Source organism: Tamandua tetradactyla, chromosome 8 (assembly GCF_023851605.1).
Source record: "Tamandua tetradactyla isolate mTamTet1 chromosome 8, mTamTet1.pri, whole genome shotgun sequence".
Lineage (NCBI taxonomy): Eukaryota > Metazoa > Chordata > Mammalia > Pilosa > Myrmecophagidae > Tamandua > Tamandua tetradactyla.
Genome location: NC_135334.1, coordinates 118,776,111 through 118,800,082, shown reverse-complemented (window position 1 = coordinate 118,800,082; position 23,972 = coordinate 118,776,111). Strand labels below are relative to the sequence as shown.

The window sequence follows — 23,972 nt, the reverse complement described above, 5'->3', positions numbered from 1 at the left end:
CTCAGGACTCACCCCACTGAAAGACTGATTTTCATTATAACATTATTTGAAACATTTCTTACCCTCTATCTTACCACCACTTAAACAGAGCCCCAATATAAAAGCAATAGATTAAAACTGAAAGAGTTGTAAGAGAAAGATTCTATTTAAAAAAGAGTTCTTAGGAAAATCCAAGTAACAGAGACAGGAACAAAGAAACTAATGCTTCTGGAACCTATAGCTACAGAAAAACATTAATCACAACCAAAGGTCCTATCCAGACTGACATAAAACCTTACATTATAGTCTGTTTATCTAAGTTCTTATTACTGGAAACATTATGTCTGATTTTCAGTTAAAAATGGTAAAGCACACTAAAAGATAATAAACATGATATGAAGTTAGAAGGCAAGCATTGGAACCAGACACAGATATAACACATTTTGTAATTATCATATAGGGAATTTAAAATAACTATGATTAACACGTTAAAGACTCTAATGGGAAAAGTAGACAATATGCAACAAATGGGTATGCAATCAGAGAGAAGGAAAATCTGAGTGAAAAGGAAAAAACTGCAACAAAAATGAAAAATGTCTCTGATAGGATAATTGATAGTCTAGACATGGCCAAGGAAAGAAAAAGTGAGCTTGGAAATGTTAATATAACTTCCTAAACTGAAATATAAAGAGGAAAAAACTAATGAAAATATAAATAGTAGAGAATAATCAAGAACAGTGAAACAATTATAAAAGGTGGAACATGCATAATTTGGTTACTCAAAAGAAAAAAGAAGAAAGAGGCAGAATAAATATTTGAGGTAATGTTCAGGGATTTTCCCCAAAATAAAATCAGGCAACAACACAGACCCAGGAATCTCAGAAAACTCCAAGGAAAATAAATAGCAAAAAGTCTGCTCATAGGCATACAATATTCAGAATACAGAAAACCAAAGGCAAAGAAAAAATCATGAAAGAAGCTAAAAGAAAAAAAAAACTGTACCTATATAAAAATAAAGAATTGCAGCATATTTCTTGTTAGAAAACATGCAAGCAAGAAGAGAATGTAGTGAAATATTTAAAGTGTTGAGAGAAAAATAGCACCAAATTAGAATTCTATATACAGAGAAAAAATTCCTCGAAAGTGAAGAAAAAGATGGAGGCTGGGAAGGAATTCATCACCAGTAGAATTATCTTGCAAGAATTATTAAAATAAATTCATCAGAGAGAATGGAAATGATATAGGTCAGAGACTTAGATCTACATAGACAAAAGAGGGCTGTGGGAGAAGAAAAAAGTGAAGGCAAAATTAAAATGTTTTATTGTTTTTAATTCATCTAACTCTTTGTTCAAAAGAATAATAGTAACAATGCATTGGTAATTATAGAAATGGATAAGTGAAATGAACGAAAATAATATAAGGGCAGAAGGGAAGAATTGGAAATACTTCAGTTTTAAGTTCTCGCACTAGAATGAAGGAGCACAATGCTAGTTAAAACTAGATTAGTTATAAAAGTATATTGCAGGGTGGGCCATGGTGGCTCAGCAGGCAGAGTTCTTGCCTGCCATGCTGGAGACCCGGGTTTGAGTCCCAGTGCCTGCCCATGCAAAGAAAAGCATATTGCAAACTCTAGTACATAAACAAAAATATTTTTAGAATGAAATAAAATTGATTTGCTAATAAAGGGGATAAAACTGAATGATATAAAATAGTCACAAATAGAGAAGGCAGAAAAAAGGGGAAGAAAAATAAGAAAAAAGAATGAAAAAAGGATGAAAAGTAATTACAAACATGGTAGATTTAATCCAACTACCTATATGAATAATCACTCTAAATATGAATGATCTAAATATACCAGTTCAATGGCAGAGATTGTCAGAATGGATAAAAAAATACGCACAACTATGTGTTCTCTATAAAAGCCCAAATTTATATACAAAGACACAGATAAGTTAAAAGTAAAAGGATGGAAAAAGATATACCATGCCTATACTACCAAAGCGAAGCTGGAATAGTTATATTATTTTGGACAAAGCAGACTTTAGAAAAAGGATTTCAATAGGGATAAAGAGGGGCATTAATTATAATTCTCCAAGAAACTTAACAACCATTAACATGTATGCACCTATCCATAAAGCTTTAAAAATGCATGAGAGGGTGCATGGGTAGTTCAGTGGTTAGAATGCCTGCCTTCCACGTGGGATGCCTGGGTTTGATTCCCAGACCATGAACCCCGAAAATAAACAAATAAAAATAAACAAAATGAAAATGCTTGAGACAGGTTTGGGATGGCCAGCTCAGTGCTGGGAGTAGTGACCAAGGAATAGCTAGGTCTGGAATGGCTGGAAGGGGCAGTGGTGCTCCTAGGGTCTGGAAGGAATTGTGGGAGGTACTATAGAAGAGCCATGGATCAGTGTGTAAATCGTGGAATCTCCTTGCTAACCATCACACCTGCTCTCCTTAATAAGTGGGAGATTGGGTCAGGGGGAAAGGAAAATAGATCAACATGAAGCTAAAGCAGCACATAGTCCTGTTAACAATTCTTCTTATCATCTTTATCTTCACCAAAATTTTCCAGATTGATAATTTAGATACTCCAGCTGCCAACCCAAAGAACCAAAGGGTTATCCACTGAATGACAGCTAGCTGGTAGGTGGAGCTGAAGCTCAAGCTGGACCACACTTCACAGTCTCCCTGGGATATTGCAGCCCAGTGGGTGGTTCCCCAAGAAGCTTAGTCTGAAGTGACCCAGAGCTGGGGGCACTTATGCATGCCACGGCCACCGAAAAGGTTCTTAAAGCTGATATGGGTTATAAAGGGAAAAAACTGAAAGCCTTACTGTTACTTGAAGGAGGTCAGAAAGCTATCTTCAAACCTAAACAGTATAGCTGAAACTATATGCTAGATGGGGAGCCATGTGCCAGTTATGATAGACACAATGTAGAAGGAGCAGCCTTTCATTTGGACAGGATTCTGGGTCTCCACTGAACCCTCCTGGTGGGTGGTAGCTTTGTTAATCCATAGACAGATGTCAAGCCTTTTGCCATGGAGCAGCTTTTGAGCACCTTTCTAATTGTAGCAAACAATACTTCCTTCTATGGGAAGTGTCATGGTCACTCAGTGCTGATGGAGACTCAATGGAGGGATCTGTGGCCTCCGCAGAAACACTGACACCCATGGGTAGAACCTACTGAGAGGGCAAACTGGTCAGGTGGGACTAGGACGAGAGCCACTGTGATGCCATGAAGAAAACGTCCCCTATGACTCTGGCCCACACCTCCTGGACATCACTGACACAGCTGTCTTTAATTACCTGCTTGGCACTATTGGCCACAATTACTGCCAGGAGCTTTCAAGATGATGAAGGTGCCTTATGCACATCCATCTTGACAAATGCCTGAAGCTTTGGGAACCCCTCACATGATGAGAGGGGCATTCTTGCCCCTCTCTATCAGTGTTGTATCATTCAGGCTCAACCTGGAATAGACTAAACTACCTACCAGTCCTTTCTTCACGGGAGTGGATTTTCTGTAAAAACTTTATAACCTCTTGTGTCTTTTTTCAGTGGGACTAGTCAAATTGGAAACCTTAAGCAGTGGTAGCAAATGAAATCTGCATTCTGTTAAAAAATACTAGACAAAAATTAATATAAATACAAGGAAAAATAGACAACCCATCATTTGAATTGGTGAACTACTATCCCTCTTTCAGTACTTAATGAAGAAACAGGTAGAAAATAAATGAGGATTTAGATGACCTGAACTGCACTATCAGTCAGCTTGCTAATTGACAATTGGAAAATACTCCATCTCCAAGAGCAGAATGCAGTCTTCTCAAGCCCACATGGAAGAGTCACAAAGAGAGATATTCTTGGCCATAAAATATACATAAATATTTTTGTAAAAACAGGAATCAAAGTCCTTAGACAATAATGGAACTAAACTGGAAATCAGTAGCAGAAGATAGCTGGGAAAGCCCCAGGAATTTGGAGATTAGAAAACACACTGCTAAATAACACATGGGTCAAAGAAGTCTCGAGAGAGACTAAAAATATATTTAAGTTAAATGAGAATTAAAATACAACTTTTAAATTTGTGGGACCCTGCAAAAGCAGTACGTAAGCAGAAATTTACAGCATTCGATGAGTATATTAAGAATGAAGCAACATTTAAAATTAGTAATCTCAGATCCATTATAAGAAGTAAGAGAAAAAAAGAGGAATCTAAGTAGAAAGAAAGCAGAAGAAAAGCAACAAAACTTAGAATGGAAACCCATGAAATCGAAAACAGGAAATCAATAAAGGAAATACATGAAACCAAAAGTTGGTTCTCTGAAAATATCAATGAAATTGACAAATTTCTAGCAAAGCTAACCAAGAAAAAAAGAGAATACACAAATTCCCAATATTGGAAATGAAAGTGGGATAAGCACAACTGATTTAACAGACATTAAAAGGATAATGAAGCAATATTGTGAACAACTATATGACCAGTGTTTTGTTAATTTAGATTAAAAGGGCAAATTCCTTGAAAGACACAAACTCAAAATTCACACGAGGATATTTATATGCAAAAACATGAATCTAGAAACACATTTTACACAGAGTCCTTCAACAATTCATAAGCTTTATCTTCTACCTTCAGCTACGCAGACATTTGGAAGTGCTAATATTTAGTATTTTCTTTATTGATTACATACTGCACTTGATTCTTAGTTTCCTAAATTTATTCAAGAATGCTTTAATAATCATTGTGCTAAATGCAAAATTTAAGTCTCTCTAAAGGTAGATGTCAACTCACTTAATAATACCATAGAGAAATTACTTAGAAGTTCCTTTCATTCCACAATATTTTGGAAACTGAAAGCAGATAATGAGAATATAGAATTATAGTAATTCCCAGAGGAGATCTTCCCATTTTAAATTATTTAATGATGCCATTTAAATATTATCTGTCCTCTATGAATCACTCATGTTCATCAAAAATTCCCTGAAAAAGTATAAATGACCTGCACATTTGTTAAAGAAGGCAATATAAATAATGACATTTGAATAGTATTTTGCTGCCTTTGATATTGAGAGTAGTTTTAATCCAATAGTTCAAATCAATCACCTAAAATTATAGGAAGAGTACACAGAGTGAGGGTATGTTCAGAAAATAATCTTGGAAATAGGGCTCAAATAATGAAATAGAACTGGAAATATGCTCTATCTCAAAAGTGGATGTTTTTCTAAAACACGTAGAGGGATTTATTTATTTATTTTCCTACATGGGCAGGCACCAGGCATCAAACCTGGTTCTCCTCTCCGGCATGGCAGGCACGAAGTCTGCCTGCTGAGTCACCGTGGCCAGCCCTTGTAGAGAGGTTTTTAAGAATCAAATCTGAGCCACCTCCAATGACATGATCAGGCCAAACAACATGCTTTCATTGGGAAGCATTATGACCTGTGGATGATCAAAAGCAAAGGTGTGAAAGTAGATAATTATGGGAAATACAGTTAAATAATATGAGTTACAATATATAGAAAATTTGGCATGGGCTGAAACAGATATCTTTCATTTCCAAATCAAACTTATAATGTCAGTATTAGTCTCCTGAGTGTACAGATGAGAAAATTGAATATGGTAGGAATTAGGTAATTTCCCCAAATCACAGCAATAAAAATAACTGACAGAAGACTGGAATCCAGAACTGACATAGTTCCTAATATAACGCAAGGTTAATTTTGCCTTGTCTAAATACATCCAAAGTGAAGAGGGTAATGGGAGGGGGATACATTCTGATTGATGAATCTCTGTTGCATTTCTCACATGATGCCAAGTCTCCAAGTGCTCTGATGACAGTGTAGGAGTGGGAGAGAGGATCAAGAAATCTTTCCCAGTAGTTCCTGATCTGATTTCTTGACATGAAGTGAAATCACTTTATATCAAGACTCGCATTTCAACAGTCTGCCAGAGGCATGCATTCTCCTCTATTCCAGCATTCCAGCTTCCAAGTAATGGTCTTGACAAAACGGGAAGGCTGAAATGTTCTATCAGCTCTTCTTATCCCAGGGTGGTTATACCAGCCAAGTTAGGCAGAAGTATTAGAAAGCCCTTTTTCCCCTAGGTCTTTTCCATATAAGTCAATTTAGCTTTGCTGAGGTGGCAAAATTGTGTGTGAATCAACCATATAATTTACTGTCCAAATCAGAGCCCTTCAGAAAGGAAAACGAGACATAAACTGGTCAAGTTACTATGAAACCAGAACTCTGGGGCTTTCTCCAACAAACTGGGAAATTATGGTTCCTCTGATTATTACCCACATCTGTAGATGATTAAAACTAAGTGCATAAAGGTCAAGTGAGTTGAGCAATGTCACTCAAATATTAAGTGATGGTGCTGAGGCTTGAACCTAGGCACTTGGCTGCTAGAATCATGCTTTAAAATCTGAATACAATATTGGTTTGTGTGGTTCAAAAATTTACATCAATAGCAGCATGCTGTGATCATCTGTTTGCATAACTATTTTCTTTTCAACTTCACATTATGTTTTAGAGAATTATCCTGTTTGATACCTGTCATTTTACTTTGTTTCTTTTAACTCAAACAAGGCATTACATTGTGCAACTAAATCACACTTATCAATTTCCTTATTGTGAGTGGTATAGATTGTCATTAAGTGATTGTCACAAACAATGTCATAACGTATATTTTCTTGAACTAAGGTGCGAGTTTCCCTAGAAGAGAAATTTCTACTTACTAATGTGCGCTCATTAAGTGTGTAAAATTGAACAAGTTATTACCTCTCTGCATCTCAGCTTCCTCATGTGTATAGCATTAAAAATCACAGTATCTAACTTACAGGTTTATAATGTGCATTAATTGAGATAGTATATAAAAAGTGCTTAGAAAGGTCCTGAAATGTAGTGAGGACTTAATAAATGCTATTGTTAAATTTTTATTGTTGTTGTTATTATTACTATTGATTTATTTTTCACTGGCATTTTAGAATCAGCTTTTCAAATTTCAAAGTAAACCTTCATTGATTTTTGGGGGGCTTTCCACAGGAATTATAGATCAAATTTTTCTGACATCATTTATTTACTTAGGTCTTATGATATGATGTGCCTTTAAATAATGTTTTGGATTTGCTCAATAAAGGACTTTTGTTTATATATTTATTTTAGATTTATTCCTAGAATTATATTTTTGTTGCTATATAATTGAAAACTCTTCTAAAACTTCATTTTTTGAACATATTACAAAGTTAAAAGAAAAAAAGTACAACTAAAACCTGTACACATGCCACCTAAAATCTATCATCATTTCCTCCACTTGTTTCATCACAGTTTTATCCATCTATTCATCCCTGTAGAAATTCACCAACCCAACTTATTTTATTGATTCATTTTACAGTGAATGCATGCATCACTACACTTCCCACTAAAGAAAATTACAGACATCAGTACTCGAATGCAGCATTCAAATTAACTAGAATCCAGTATCTTTTTACAAATATAAAATTTGCATACAATAAAATATGCTACTCCTAGGCAAATATTTGCTGAGCTTTCAGAACTATGTATATTTGTGTAATCTGAGCACTTACCAAAATATCTTCAAACATTGCCATCGATGTAGGAAGTTCCCTCATGCCCCTGAGACATCTAATACTTCATGCCAAAGTGATCACTCTTGTTTTTAGTTTTCTCCTGTTCGTAAAGCTCTATCCAGAAGAACTGTCTGCAATGGCGGAAATGTTCTATATCCCTGTTCTCTATATGGTAACCATTAGTCACATGTACTTATCGAGCATTTAAAATATGGTTAGTAGGATTGAGGAAAAAAAAAAATATATATATATATATATATTCACATTTCTTCAGTAAAGCTTGAGGGGCAGAATTTCTGGGTCATATAGTTGATGCATGAATAGTTTTAGGAGAACCTGAAGGGACCTTCTCCTACATTGGTTGTACAGTTTTACACTTGCACCAACAATGTATAATACTTGCAGTTATTCTAGAGCTTTGCTGGCTTTTGGTGTTTTAACAATTCTGATGGGTGCATAGTGGTTTCACATTATGTTTCTAATTTGTATTTCCCCATTGTCTGATGATGTTGAGCTCTTTTTTTGTGTACGTATTAGCTATTTTTATGAAGTGCCTGTTCAAATATTTGCTCAGATATTTGTCTTTTTCTTACTGGATTGTTTTGACTGTTTATTTTGAGTTGCCAGATGTCTCTATCACAGAAGTCAGACTTTCGTCACTTATATCTATTTTAAAAATGTTTTCTCCCAGTATATTGCTTTTCCAATTATTTCCTTAATGATGCCTTCAAGTAGAAGTTTTAATTTTGATGAAGTCATTTATCACTTTGTTCTTTTATTATTACTGCTTAATGTGACCTTTCCTTGTTTACCTTCAAGTCATAAGGATATTTTAAAACTTTATGGTATTATTGTTTCATCTGTGTCTTTTGACCATCTTGAATTAATTTTTCTTATTGTATAAGGGAAGGATCAGGATTCATTTTTAATACTAATAGGCAGTTATTCCCATATCATATGTTGCTTTGGTGCCTGAATTAAAAATGAAATGGCTGTAGAAGTGTGAGTCTATGCCTGGAATCTTCATTTAGTTCCATTGATTTATGTGCCCATTCCTTAGCATGTACCACACTATATTAATTGCACTTGATTTATAGTAAGTCCTGAAATCATGTGGTGTAAATTCTTCAACTTTGTGAATCATTTTCATTATTGCTTAAGATATTGATTAGGACATGCCCTTTCTATGTCCATATAACTTTTAGATTCAACTTGTCCGTTTCTTCAAAATACCCTAGGAATGAGTTGAATCTATATATCAATTTGGGGATAATTGGCATATTAACAATATTGGGTCTTCCAATCCATGAACATTATGTATCTACCCAGTTACTTAAGTATTTATATTTTTCCTCAACAAATATTTGTAGTTTTCAGTGTATGGATTTTCAAAAGTTTCTGAAATTTCTTTTAAAATATTTTAGTTTGAGATTATTGTAAATAAGACTTTTTCATTTTATTTTCCAATTGTGTGCTGCTACCATATAAAATAACAATTATTTTGCATATTAACTTTGGGTTCTGCAGACTTGCTAAATTATCCATCAATTCTATCACTTTTTGTGGATTCCTCACAATTTTTTACATAAAATTCATGTTATTTGGAAGTAGAGACAGGTTTACTGCTTCCTTTTATGTATTTTGTCACCTATTTCTGTTTGTCTTATAAAAGTCAGGATATCCTGTGCAATATTGGATAGAATTAGTGAGAGGAGACCACCTTGCCTTATTCCTGATCTTAGGGGAAGTGTTCTTACAATTTCAACATTAAGTTTAAGGGTATATCAGTTTTTCATAGATGCCCTTTATCAGATAGAGAAATTCCCCTTTTATTCTAGCTCCTGATATTTTGTTAGAGAGACTGCATTAACGCTCATACGGGATATGAGTCTGTAGTTTTCTTTTTTGGTGACATACTTTGGTATTAGGTTTATGTAACCTCATAAAATAAGTTGGGAAATGTTCCTTCCTTTATTTTCTGAAAGCATTTACTTAAGATTGGTGTTATTTCTTCTTTAATGTATAGTAGAGCCCATCAGCAAAATGCTCTGGACTTGGTATTTTCCTTATTGGAAAGTTTTTGGTAATGAATTTCAACTTCATTAATCAACATAGGTCTATTCAGATGTGCTATTTCATCTTGTGTCAATTTTGGTTAGTACTGTTTTTTCACAGAATTTGTCCATTTCATGCAAGTTGTCAAATTTTTGGTGTACAATTATGCATAATATTTTCTTACTATCTTTTAAATGCCTGTAAAATCTGTGATGAGTCCCTCTATTTCATGCCTGATATCAATATCTTGTGTCTCTTGATTTGGGATTTCTTGGGGGTGAATAAATTTTGTTGCTCTTTCTAAGGGACCAACTTTTGACTTAAACTTTCTCTATTTTTTCCTGTTTTCATTTCATTGATTTCTGATCTTAATTATTTATTGTTTTCTGTTTATCTTGATATTATCTTGCTTTTTTTTTCTATATTTTAAAGTGTAAACTTAGGTGATTGATTTAAGACTTCTCATGAGTTTGAGTGTAAGCATTTGAAGCCATAAATTCCCAACTCACTTTATTTCTACCTCCTCCACAAAGTTTGATACATTTTCATTGTCATTCAAAATATTTTGTTTGCATATTTTATGCTTTAATTGTTTCAATATTTATATACTTAATTTCCAAATATTTGGTATTTTCCTTGCTATATTCTACTTGTGCTCTGTACAAGGTGATTAAGATTTATGAATATACAGGTATTTTAATGAGCTCAGGAAAAAAAGGAATTTAAATAATTAATGTCTCGTATGAATTTGAATTGTGTATGTGGGTGGGTTCTTAGTTTGAGTAGCAAAATTCAATGAAAAGGGATCAGTCTGACTTTGAAATCATATGTACCTAAGTTTGAGTCTCAGTTCAAACACTTGTATGCTGGATGGTCTTAGGCAAGTTACTTAACTGCCCTGAGCCTATATTTCCATATGTAATTGTACATGCATAATATGCTTGTTAAGACATTTAAGTGGAGTAATATTTGTAAAACACTTTGAGCTATTACCTGGTAAGTAATATATCTACATAATTATTTGTTAGATAAAGAATAAGCAAAACACTCTTCATCTTTGTTTTCCCAGAGCCTAGCACAAAATAGATTCTCAATTACTAACTTTAAAAAATGAACTCACATGTGAAAAACTTTTATCAGGAAGTAAACATGTTTATCCATTCATTCACTCAGACATTCAAATGACATTTATTGTGCATATATCATATGTCAAGACAATGAATGTGAAAGCAGGATGAATGTAAGGTAAAAATAACAAAATAGATACACCTTGTGTCTAAATCAATGGGGAAAATATTAATAAAATAGATCAAAATTTGAGGTGCACAAAGAAAAAATACTGTGCAGAAAAATTATGACAGAATCAGAATAGATTGTTGATAGGTTTATAGATAGAATTGTTGATGCTATTAAAGATGAACACAGAGTCACATAATTAGTTTTCTTTTAAAAATATTAATGAAATTGGTATGGTAGAACAACATAGTGGAGTTTCCAGCTAAGTCAGGCTGTGCCTGTCTCTATATCTGTCTTTGACTACAACTTTGACTCTATTTTCTTGACCTTTTCTCAGTCTCTCTCTGTGTCTTTGTCTCTGTCTCGCTCTCCCACTCTGCTGTAGCTTTCATTCATACATTCTTTATGCAGAGTGAATAAATTACAGTGTCCCATGCTAAAAATCTATTTCTAGTTTACAAAGTATGAGAGAACAAGAGGTAGAAAATAAGGACAGAAAGGACTTTGTTGGCCTCTTTTGATTATTTACCAGGACAACTTGGGGTCAGCTCAACGGGTAACCTATTTTGCCTGCTTCTGATCATTTTGTTTTCAATTAATATTCTACCATGGCAGCAAAGAAACTTAAAACACATTAGGCTTGTTGATAATTTAATTAAAAAGCAGCCTCTAATTACATCAGAAAGCAATCAACCAACTCTCCCCTTTCTGAGAAACTTAGAAACAAGTTGGAAACCATTGAAAATGATCTATTGGGAGAGATTTTGAAGGTTATCAGGAAAGTCAAAGGATTGGGGAGCTCAGCTTTATGAACAAAACAAAACAATAGAGGGCATTTCTATTCTCTCCCCTCTTCTTCTTTCTCTTTTTTTTTTTTGCATGGGCAGGCACCAGGAATTGAACCCGGCATGGCCTCTGGCATGGCAGGCCAGAATTCTGCTACTGAGTCACTGTTGCACCACTCTCCCTCCCCTCTTTATTCCTTCTTGTTCTCACCTTTTAATCCTTCCCTCCCACTCTTCCAAAATGGTAAAATGGTATTATTTGTTTAGTATTTGGTTCAGTTTGTTTCTATGGAGTCTCTGAGGAATGCATGATATTGAACAATGACAGATATGCAATCCATTAATTTTTCCAAATTTTTATGTTGTTTAGAGATAACTATCAATATGAAGAGTTCAAGATGATTCCATTTATTGAGACAGATGAAAGTGTGTAGATTTATTATCTCTTTTAATATTTGCAGCAGCCCACATGGCTGCATGGTTTATTTGTCATAGTGAGAAACTGTAGAATGGAGAGGATTAATTTACCTATGCAAGAAAACACAGCCTGAAAAGGTGTAACCTAGTGGACCGATTCCAGAGTCTGTACTTGTTATGACTTCTCTATATTAAAATCATGTGTCTGAATATTATCCAATATATAGTGTCCATTTTAGAAAATGATAAAGTAAAACTGCCTTCTTAAATTTGCAATACATTTTTCTTTCACATGATCAGCTATTTTGAAATTGAATGTATCTGCTTCCTAGAGTAGTAGGGTATTGTTGCCTACTAGGACACCTAATTTAGATATAGGTGAATGAATTTCTTACTAAACACAGATCTATGAGAAGCAACTTGCATATTAGACAAAATCTCCAAAAGAAACAATATGACCAGATTACTCCTTTTGTTATTACTTGATCCATTTTTACGGTCATGTGTGTGTGTGAATATGTGTGGGATTTAGTGGAGGGTAAGAGTGGGTTGGGGTAGGGAGCAATTATGGCTAATGGTTAAGAGCATGGGTCTGCTAGCTTTCTCTCCAGGCTTCTTGGTTCATGAAGTTCCCTGGGAGGCGTTTTCTTTCTTCTTCTCCAAAGATCTCTGTCTGGTGGACTTTGTCATTCTCAAGCTTTCTCTGAAATGCTTCCTCTTTTAAAAGATTCCAGTTAACTAGTCAAAACCCACCTGGAATGGGTGGAGTCACATCGCCAACTAACCCAAGGTTAATACCTGCAACTGGGTGTGTCACATCTCTGTGGAGATAAGCTAATCAAGTTTCCAACCTACTGTACTGAATAGGGATTTAAAAAGCCATAAAATAGATCAGGATTAAAACATGGCTTTCCTAGGGTGTATAATCCTTTCAAACCTGCCCAGTGGGTAATAGTGGCCATGAATTTCATTTCAGGATTCCAAAGAGGCTTTTTAAAGATCTTTGATTTAAAAAGGGGCCATTGGATGTGGCAGGAAGAAGAGCAACTCTTCTTCAATCCTGCTACCTGAGCATCGCTTTGCTCAGCTGGTGGTTCTTGCGCTTAATAGTTGGTGGGCTCCAAAATTTCATAAGGAAATGACTCTTTTCTCAGGACCTCAGATAACAAAGCACATGGAGTTGGCCTTGGCCATCTCTTCCATCTGTCCTCACTTGGATTCCACCTAGGCCATGGAGTTCCAGTTCCTAGAGTTAGTCTTGGTGATTTCTGGGGAAGGAGCTGCCTTTGAAAAGGGCTCAAGTTAATCAGTGATTAGGGAGCTGATCAGGGAGAATGGAAGCAAAGTGTGTTGAGCAAAGTCTCCCCAGACCTATAAATCTGTTCATACCTAAGAAATTTAGGCAAAGATGGGAGTCATGTCTGTTAGAAAAAACGCTGTACTTGAAAGTGAATAAACACTCACCTGAATGTTGAGAAGAATTTATTCATGCTTTTGCAAGAATGGGCACCCAGTTGAAAAAAAAGAGCAGGATTTTGGAATAAAAATGTCTGAGTCAAGTCAGTAGGAAACATTTCATTTTGGGCAAGTTACTTATCAATTTATGTTTCAGATTCTTAATTTGAAAATGGGGAGAATAATACTCATCATATTGAGTTCTTGTGAAATTAAACGATATAATACATGTAAAAATATTTAATGTTTGGTATATTCAATTACTAATTAATAGCTGACTCTTTTCTTCCTATAGCACTTGATGACTGTGTTTATTTGAAGAGAAGGGATGATAAGTTCTCATGACAATTAAAGTTTGCCTTGCTGAAGTTGTATGTCTCCTTTGGATGCACTGATGGTAATAATGTTAGTAGTGTCTACTCATTGTCATCAACATGTTGCCAGAAGTGACCTGTTCTTAGCAAAAGGTATTTTGAAATTTGGATGCCAAGAGTTGGAAGATAATCATAGTTCTGGTCATGTTTACTTTTCAAATAGAAAGGACACTGAAACCACATGTGACACATGAAGACAATTTCTACCTATATAAAATAATATTCCAGGGAGTCAAGGGTAGTTCAGTGGTAGAGTGGTAGAATTCTTACCTGCCATGCAGGAGACCTGAGCTCAATCCCCGGTCCATGCACCTCCCAAAAAAACAAACAAGCAAAACAAAAAATTCAACAAAATGGTGCAGCAATAATGGGATATTCACGTGGAAAAATAATGAAATATGACCACTCCATACAGCATCAAAAAAAAATTCCAACTAACAATCTATGATACACTGTCTTTCTAAGTCTTTTCTATAAATGTCTCCTGAACTGCCACCCCTGTTTAATTAAACACATGCAGAATCTATGGGTGTGCTGATTTAAAGAATATATTTACTTAATCTGGATAAATAACTTACATTTTCTAATTGTGGGAGTTTATTAACTCACTTGAGCATTTGTAAAACGCAGAAAATTTATTAAAGAAAAAAAATTATCCATAATCCCACCATCCAGAATTTTCCAAAATTGACATGGTAAATTTTATTCCATGCTCCTGCCCCCGAGACATATATTAATATGTGGAATGACTTAAACAGGTAGAAGAGTATTATTAACCACTCAGTATCCCGTTCCCCAAAGAATGACAGTAGTTCCATTTACTGCACCTATGGAGCACCTGTGATGTGGCACATTCTGATGGGGCACTAAGCTAAAGAAGACATAGTTACCTATTTCAGAGAACCTAGAAGTTTGCAGGAGTAGACATGGTGCAGCTCTAGATGTCCTGTTTGTTTACCCATACCCCATTAATGACATCAAGCACTTAGGGCTAAAATAACCATATGTTAATTCATGGTCTTTGCTCCCTGTTATCATAGAGGGTGACTACACAAAAGGGGAAAATACCCAAGTTTAAAATGTGTAATACTCAAAATTAAACAAATGTTTTTTAAAAAATGAAAGTAAGGCAGCATTTCAAACTGACGTAATTAGCTGATATACTAAATCTGTAATTAGTATATCATTTGAATTTAGAATTAACATTGCAGATATTAAATTACTGCTTATTTCAGATGATTTTAGTGGCTTAATCAAATGCAAATGAATGCAGTTGGATGCTCACAATACACTAGATTGTTTTTATTAATGAAAACTAATTTAAATTCACATTGCATAATCTGTCTATGTATATTATGGCAAATTTATAATTACTATTAAATATCAGCTCAAGAAACATCATGAATACAAAATTTTTAATGAATTTCATTTAACAGTTACCAAATGAAGCTGTCATATATATTAAATATACATAAATATTCCTGGCCTTTATGACTTGTTCTATGTATAGATCATTCATATTTATTTTCTGTGTTGGATGATGGGAATTGTTAGTTCCCTGGGAATTGGTGTAAATGTAAATAAATAGTGTAAAAGTGTATGGATTTCCCTAAATAAAGTCAGTGGATTTTGAAGTAATTAGTGATTTCTCTGATTGTGAGTTCTATAATGTTAAGGTGAATTTTACACCCATAAGAAACTAACTTATGGGACAATAAATGTTGAAACTTAACTGTGAGTTTATTATATATATACATTATACATAGTATATTACATGTATATATAATATACTCACAATGTGTGCACAGTCACACAAGTGGTTTTCTGTATTTAGTTGAAATTTTATGCTGGTATAACCTTTTTACCAACCACAGAATATAAAGTGTAGTTCTGAAATCAATTATTATAGGCGACTTCTTAACTTTGGAATCAGTCCATTCTGAAAACTAAGACTTTTACTATAAATTTAGTGGGATTTCCTATCTTTATCAAGGGTTGTTTTCTGATCTTGACTCTTTTGAATGCTTAAAAAATATATACTAAAAGAAATCTGTTGAGAAGTGTATAAATCAATGGAATAAAAATCCAGTTCATTAAAGAGTTACTTTAATTATAAATATTCTGTTACTGCTTCCAATAAACTAATATTAATGTTCAGCTAGAATCACTGTGTATTTATCCTTCTGCCAAAACTTTTTCATTAGGGTAATGGAGACTTCTTTGCCTGGAATGACTTATGATTATGACTTTGTCCTGACCCTTATGTTTTATTCTTTTGTGAGCTCTGCACAGGTTCCAAAAGACCCTGTGCTCCTTTTTTGGCGCTCTTTCACAGTCTCAAATGAAATAATCACTCACTTATACCAATTTTAGTATATTAATTTCAAGTTATTCTTTGTCTCATTCCATAATCTTTCAAAGTTCAACACTATGGTACAGAAATCATAGGCTAAATTTTATTACTTATTTTCTTGGCTGTTCCTCTCCTTATTTGTTACTACACAGAATTCTGTAATGTTAAGAGTTCCTCCAATCATGAAAATTGCTATCTGCAAGCTTGGGGATTCCTTGTCTCTGAGGTGCTACAGCAACTAGCCATCATATTGCAGCTACTCATTACCTAGAAAAGAACCCTTTTTGAGCTGAATGTTAGTAAAATTTTTTCATTACTTAAAAACTGTTGTAAGGTATGGATTTTTTGGTGTATTTTATCAGATTGGTGCCAACCTACTAGTTGACAACTGGGGTTTACCATTCTTCTCATTACTTTGCTGAGTTGTGTGGTATAACTAATTCATGTGTATTTCAACATATGCACAAACTCACACAATGTCATTCTCTACTAAAATAGAGCAACCTATGGAGTGATTTTATTTTGTAAGAGTTAAGTTAGGTGAAAGGAGAGGGAGCTTGTTCTAGTTTGCTAGCTGCTGGAATGCAACACACGAGACAGATTGGCTTTCAATAAAGGGGGATTTATTTAGTTAACATGTAGTTCTTCAGAGGAAAGGCAGCTAACTTTCAATTGAGGTTCTTTCTTATGTGGGAAGGCACAGGGCGATCTCTGCTGGGCTTCTCTCTCTGGGTTCCAACATGTTTCCCCGGAGTGATTTCTTTCTGCATCTCCAAAGGCCTAGACTGAGCTGCGGGTGCTGAGACGAGGTATGCTGAGCTGCTTGGGCTGTGCTACATTGTGCTCTCTCATTTAAGCACCAGCCAATTAAATCAAACATCATTCAGTACAGCAGGCATGCCTCCTAGCTGACTGCAGATGTAATCAGCAACAGATGAGGTTCACACGCTGTTGGCTCATGTCCACAGCAATAGATCTAGGCACCTTCACCTTGCCAAGTTGGCAACTGAGTCTAACTACCACAGAGCTAATATTTGTTGAGATTGTCTTATTTTCTAGACACTGTGAAAAGTAACTTACTCCTACAGTTGAGTGGAAGAAACCTATAAGGTAAATGCTATCCGATTTTTTTTTAATGAAGAAGCTGGGCCTCAAAAGGGTAAAAAATTGATTGAGGTTACTCAGGTATTAGATGGTAGAGCCAAATTAGTATTACAAATTGACCTCAAAACTCATCATCTTTCCAAAACATCACACTACACATAAAGGCCAAGACTGTCCAGGCTTCATGTACCTGCAAACACCATGAAAGGAAGATGTTAAGGTGTGGGTTTAGGAAAACAAATTCTAGGGCTATCAAGTCATAAGCTTAGGGTACATTTGCAGAGGTCATTTCTTTCAGTTACAGTGCAAAGTGTAGACAACTAATGTATTAAAGCCATACCCAGAAGCCTGTAAGGTAGTGGAGGAGACTGGATGGGAAAGAGGAAGAGCTCTAGTCCTGAACTCACACTGTCTTGAAGGGCCGTTCTGTGTAAATTACATCTCAGAGTTTGTCCAAATGTCAAGAAAGACACCCATTAGTCATTGGCTAAGGGTTATCCCAGGGAGCTCTAACCTCCCTGCCACTTTTGGGAGCACAGAGCAGTCTTCTGCTGCCTGTCACCACAGGTGCAGGCCAGCAGACACAAAGCACACTCAGAAGCCAGGCAAAGGGAGCAGAGGCACAGTAAAAGAATTGTGGCCATTGCCACACGCTCATCGGTTTCCTCTGGTGTCTGTACATAGAACCAGGGAGCAGGTCATGATATCCGGAAAAGCACCAATGCAATGGTGAATGCAAGTCTGAAGAGAGGATGGTTTATGGTGTCTGGACTCATTCATCACTACATAGCATTGTCATACTAGCTTAGGAGACTACCGTTTCTAAACACGGCGTTAGAAAAGAAGAAATTCTTTTGTCTCAGCAGTTGGTGAAAAGGTACTTTAGTGCAACCGTCTTCCTGCAAAAATACCTTTTAAATCAGGTGAATCAGAATATGATTCACCTTCTTTATGTAGTTTTCACAAGCCTCATTCTCTGTAATAAATGAACAATTTAGGTCTGCTTGCCTTTCACAATGAGTGTCTTCTGGGGGAATTGGGTAAAGAGACAAAAAGTGCGCTTAGGAAATTGTCTCCCTCTGCTATCTACATTTCTCATAATCCCTTCACTGAGCAAACATTTATTGTGTCCTGTTAGTACTGGGACCAGTGCTTAGAGCAGGACATACAAAGAAGAATAAGACATGATCGTTGGCATAGGGGAATGTAATGGAGAAGAGAGACATTTCAACAAATAATTACAACAGGGTTTCCTCATCTGTAATGCTGGGGATATAAGCTACCTACTTTATTCCTCTATTAGTTATTTATGTCTGCACAACAGCTCACGCTCAAATTCTACCTCTTTCAGTCTCTGCGGGTCAGGAATTCAGAGAAAGCATAGTTGGAATGATTTGTCTTTGCCTCATGTGGTTTCTAGTGCCTCAGCTGGAAGCTCATTCAGCCTGGGTGGCTGATATCATCTAAAGGCTCATTTTGGCACATGCCTGGCAGTCGATGCAGTTGTTTGCTGGAGATTTTGCTGGGGCTGCTGGCTGGAAACCTAACATGTGACCTCTCCACGTGGCCTGGACTTCCTCACAACATGGTGGCTGGGTTCTAAGATCCAGCTTCCCAAGTCAAAGAAAACTACTTCATGGTGCTGCTGCAAGGATTAAATGAGTTAAATGAATCAATTAATGTAAAATGTTAAGTGTATTATTTGTTACATAGTACTTAATGAGAGCCATATATCATTATTTTTATTATTAACAATTTATGTGCATGCAATCGATGTTGATAACAGTATTTTATTACCAGGGAAATATAATTTCAATGCATCAAGACTGGAGTACATTTATCATCCTTTATGGACACCACCCAAAGGAATCAGTTGTTTATTTGGAGGGAGCATCCCCACTCTTTGCTAGCACTCTGTGGGCTTCAGTGAGAAATTTTACTGGACATTGAAATAGCTGGACAGGGTAATCCAAAATGAAGATGAAAAATTATGAGCGCCAGTGAAATAAATCTGCCAGGAAGGATGATCAAAAATCTCTTGTAATCAGGAAAAATAAGATAATTTGGGAATTCTTGGAATTGTGTCTCCAAACCTTAATTTAGTGATTGGGTCATGAAGCAAACACCAATTCCTTCACTTGTTAGCAATTTTCATTCTCATTTGTGATGATCACTTTGCTTTCAAATGAACTTTATTCCAGTATGAAAGGATATAGAAACAATCTGCTGCTTCTTCAGCTGCAAGCAGTGTGCATGTGTAGGAGTAAAGAAAACAGTGAGGGTCAGGAAAGGAAAATTGGACGTTAGGAAACTGAGTATCTGACCTATCTCTTTGCAAAGAACTCTTTCAGTGACTGCCTGTATCTTCATTATTATTTGCTAGAGAAAACAGCATAACCTGTAGTCATCCTAAGAAATATTTTTCCCATTCTCCTCCAAAATTGCAAAGCCATCAGGATTGTCTTTGGAACAACTTCACAGAATTCATTTTATATGCAGCATTGGGAGTTAGCCCTGGATAAAAGTAAGCTACTCATTCTTATGTCAGACTAATTTTTGCCCATGAATGTTTCATTGTGCTGCTCCTCCTTTATCTATGTACATTCTCATTTCTCTGCTTCTCTCTCTCTTCTACCTGTCTAAATCTATATCCCGTCACCCTCTATGGCTAGTGTGCTGGTTTGAAGCTGTCATGGACCCTAGAAAAGCCATTTTCCTTTAATCCAGACTTTTGGGGGCAGACCTATTACTGGGTGGGACTTTTTCACTAGGTTTTGCCATGGAGATGTGATCCACACAATCGTGGGTGGGACTTTTGGTTAAATTGTGTCCATGGATATGTGTATGAGATGTGGGTTTTACCTTTCTACTAGAGCCCTCTATGAAGAGAATAAAAGGCAGGAAACATACAGAGAGCTCACAGCCAACACAGGGGGCAGAGAGAGGAAGCCAAGAGACACAGACATTTGGAGATGACAAGTTAAGAGATGAAATGCAGAATTTGCCCTGGAGAAGTTAACTAAGGACCCAGAGATGCTTGGAGAGAAAGCTACTGGGATCAGAAGCTGAAAGCAATGAACCAGGGTCAGGGACCAGCAGACTCCAGCCATGTGCCTTCTCAGCTGACAGAGGTGCTCCAGATGCCAGCGGCTTTTCTTCACAGTCTAGGTATCTTTCTCTCGATGCCTTAATTTGGACATTTTCATGATCTTAGAACTGTAAATTTCTAACCTAATAAATCCCCTTTATAAAAGCCAATCTATTTCTGGTATATTGCATTCCAGCAGCTTTGGCAAACCAAATAGTTCCCTTTCCTGGTCACCCTAGCCATCAGATATCCTCACTGTCTCTAATTGCCCATGATTCTTTCAATGATCCTTCTTTTCTATTCAAGATTTTAATTTTAAGTGAACTGGAATCAGAGAATCCTTGCATGTTTTCTTACAGGATCAATCACGATGTTCTTGTTGACAGTTGGAGATAAGAAGTCTTGGCACCAAAGTGTCTCTGAGATGCGCAATCTCAGGGGGACTTTGGCTCTTCCATCCCTGAATATTTGTTTTCAGAGAACAGGAACAGTAGACCAGATGTATCTATTTCCAAATCACTTCTCCCTTCTACTTCACCACTTATGCCCTTTTAGCCTTGAAAACATCCCTCAAACTACAGCAACCTCCTTTTCTGGAAGAAAATGCTTCTGTTAAATAACAATGGTATAAAATAGGAGATGACTATATTTTTCCTGAGTCCTTCCCCTCTGGTATTCTAATGATATTTCTGCAAACCTCAGTTGGCTCCAGGTCAATATGATAGGTCTGGCATTTTCTCTTTCTGAGTAGCATGACCATATAATCTGTTGTCCCAGTGAGACAGTGTTGAGAGTAAAAGGGGACCTTATTATTAATTATACTGGGAAAACAGGCATAAACTTGGACTTTGTTCCAGGCAAAACAGAATATATACTGATATCCTGATTTGGAGGATAAGTAAAGTGTCAAGTGGGTGAGATTTTTCCAGAAGCCAGTAGTTCTGTATTTGTGACTCCCAAGTCAAATCTTAACTTCTGAATCCTAGGCATTGATGCCAAAGACCTCTGATTCCTACTGTATGGTCAGGAGTGCTTGCAAGTCAGATGGTTTGTGATGGTTTGATCTAGTGGCAGAAAAAGTGAGGGATCTGCCATGGAGAGTACTATTCAAGGAATGCACATCTCCCTTTTCTCCTCTGGACAGTCACACCCACTTTGCCTAACTTTTGTGTCCAGGATCAAATAGATTGGTTTCCCAAAGGTGCATTAGGACTTTCATGTAGGGGTTAAAAGGTAAAATGTCAGTATTTAAAGAATCTTGGAGAAGGCAGATACTAATTTGGGATGAGAGGATTGTACACATGTATGACAATCTTGGAGTTTTATAGTGTGTAATGAATAAGGAAGTATTTCCCGCAAATGATTTGCACAGTCTTAGGCAAATTAGCTACCCTTCTCCTAGTCTCAATTCCTCATCCATAGAAAACAAAAACCATAACTGCCAGTTTTGTATGAGCAACAAAGGAAACTCTGCATGGAGACAGAACTGCATACTAGTGAGTTTACTGCAATCAGATGAGACTAGGATCAAATGGTCCCTCTGCCTTTTACAAGCTACATTTTTTGTGCACATTACCTAACCAAGTAAACAGTGAGAGTTGCACAACAAAGTAGGAGGGAACCTTTTTAAAGCTTATATAGCAGAAAAAAATTCCAAGAATAGGTCAGAGAAAGGATTGGGGAAAAAGGAAAGTAATTACCTTACCAGATATTAAGACCCACTATCATGCCTTTGAGATGGAGTCATTGTGCTGTTGGCAGAAAAATAGATGGATGGTCACTAAAACTAACATATCTCAGACCATATCTCTCTGTATATAGGAAGGTAGTATATGCAAAATTGAGAGTTCAATCAAATAAATGGGAAAGGATGTAGTCATTACTGAGTAGTGATGACACAACTAAGTAAAATTAAAATTGGACCTCTATTTTACTATATAAAAACAAGCTTCAATGAAATAACTTAAGGGAAGAAAAAAATCTTGCAAGAAAATCTGGTAGAATTTAAAGATAGACATAAAAAGTTAAGATTGTTGCAAGATGAAATTGTAAAAATATGGACTTTGAAAAAAATTAATAATATAAAACCCTGATGACAAAAGTGCTATATCTACCATATGCAAATAACTATTACAAAGGGATTTCCCTCCCACTCCCCCCAAAAAAGATAATCAGATAAAAAAAACATGCAAAATATACAATATAAATGAATAGGGGAATTCTAAATAAATTTGCCTAATGACTTACAAATACATGGAAAGATTTTAAAAAATCATTGACTGGTAATTAGGGAAATGTTCATTAACATAATAATGATTTATCTCAAGATATAGTTGACTTAAAAAAGTGTAATTTGCTGTGTGTAGTTACCACCAGCTGCATTGTTAGCAAAAGAAAGAATTCATTCATTCAGCAAACTGACAGTATCTATTGAAATTTTTTCTTATTAGAAAAGATACGGTTTTACAGAACAATCATGCTTAAAATACAGAATTCTCATACACCATCCCACCACCAACACCTCACACTGGTGTAGAACATTATTAAAATTGATGATAGCTTCTGCTATTGTTTTAACAGTAGTAGTCAGTATTAATTGAGAGATTCTATGTTCTAGGCATTGTGCGAAGCAATTTACACGCATTACCTCATTTAAAACATCCAATACCCTGGCCTGTGAATTATATCCTATCAAATTATTTTTTTTTAATTAGAGAACTTGTAGGTTTACAGTAAAATCATATAAAAACTATAATTTTCCCATATACCTCTATTGTTGACACTTTACATTAGTGTAGTACCTCTGCTATAATTGATGTAAGAATGTGAAAATGGTGACTATTAACTATAATTTATAATTTACTTTGGACATTACACTTTTACCATATGCCATCGTATTATTCACATCATGCATTAGTGTGGTACATTTGTTATAATTCATGAAAGAACATTCTTATGTTAATTATAGTTCATTGTCTACAATAGGTTCTCTGTGTTATACAGTCTTCAGTTTTATCTTTTAAGTTTTATTCTAGTAACATATATGGCCTAATAGTTCCCCTTTTAACTATATTCACATATATTGAATGTTAAACTGCATGCATGTAGTAACTCGGCAATCCCAGTTCTGGGCATATATTCCAAATAAGTAAACCAACAGTATGTAAAAACATATTCATAAGCATTGCTTATAACGGAAACAAACCAATAATAAAGTGAATGCCTGTCAATAGAGGAAAAAACACTATGAAATATTATTTAGCCAATAAAATGAATGAATATGAGATATACTACTTGGATTGTAGGAATTTCTGCAAGTTATCATTCAGGGAGATAAACAAAATAAAAGTAGACTGTATAAAATAAGATTCCATTTTTATAAACAAGATGAGCAAAACTTTGCATGTATATGTAGGTGTGCTTGTACCTTATTGAACTGTATTAAAGTTCCATGAGTTGCAAAATGCACCATCTTTTTATATATAATGGAAAACATGCTGAAATGAAACTATGACTCAAGGCCTTTTTTTTTT

At 35.5% G+C, this 23,972-nt stretch overlaps 1 pseudogene; it reads left to right on the top strand.

The window, feature by feature from the left end:
* Positions 1-2,485: 2,485 nt before the first annotated feature.
* LOC143645285 (glycosaminoglycan xylosylkinase pseudogene) lies at positions 2,486-3,553 on the top strand (annotated as a pseudogene).
* The last annotated feature ends 20,419 nt before the right edge of the window (positions 3,554-23,972 follow it).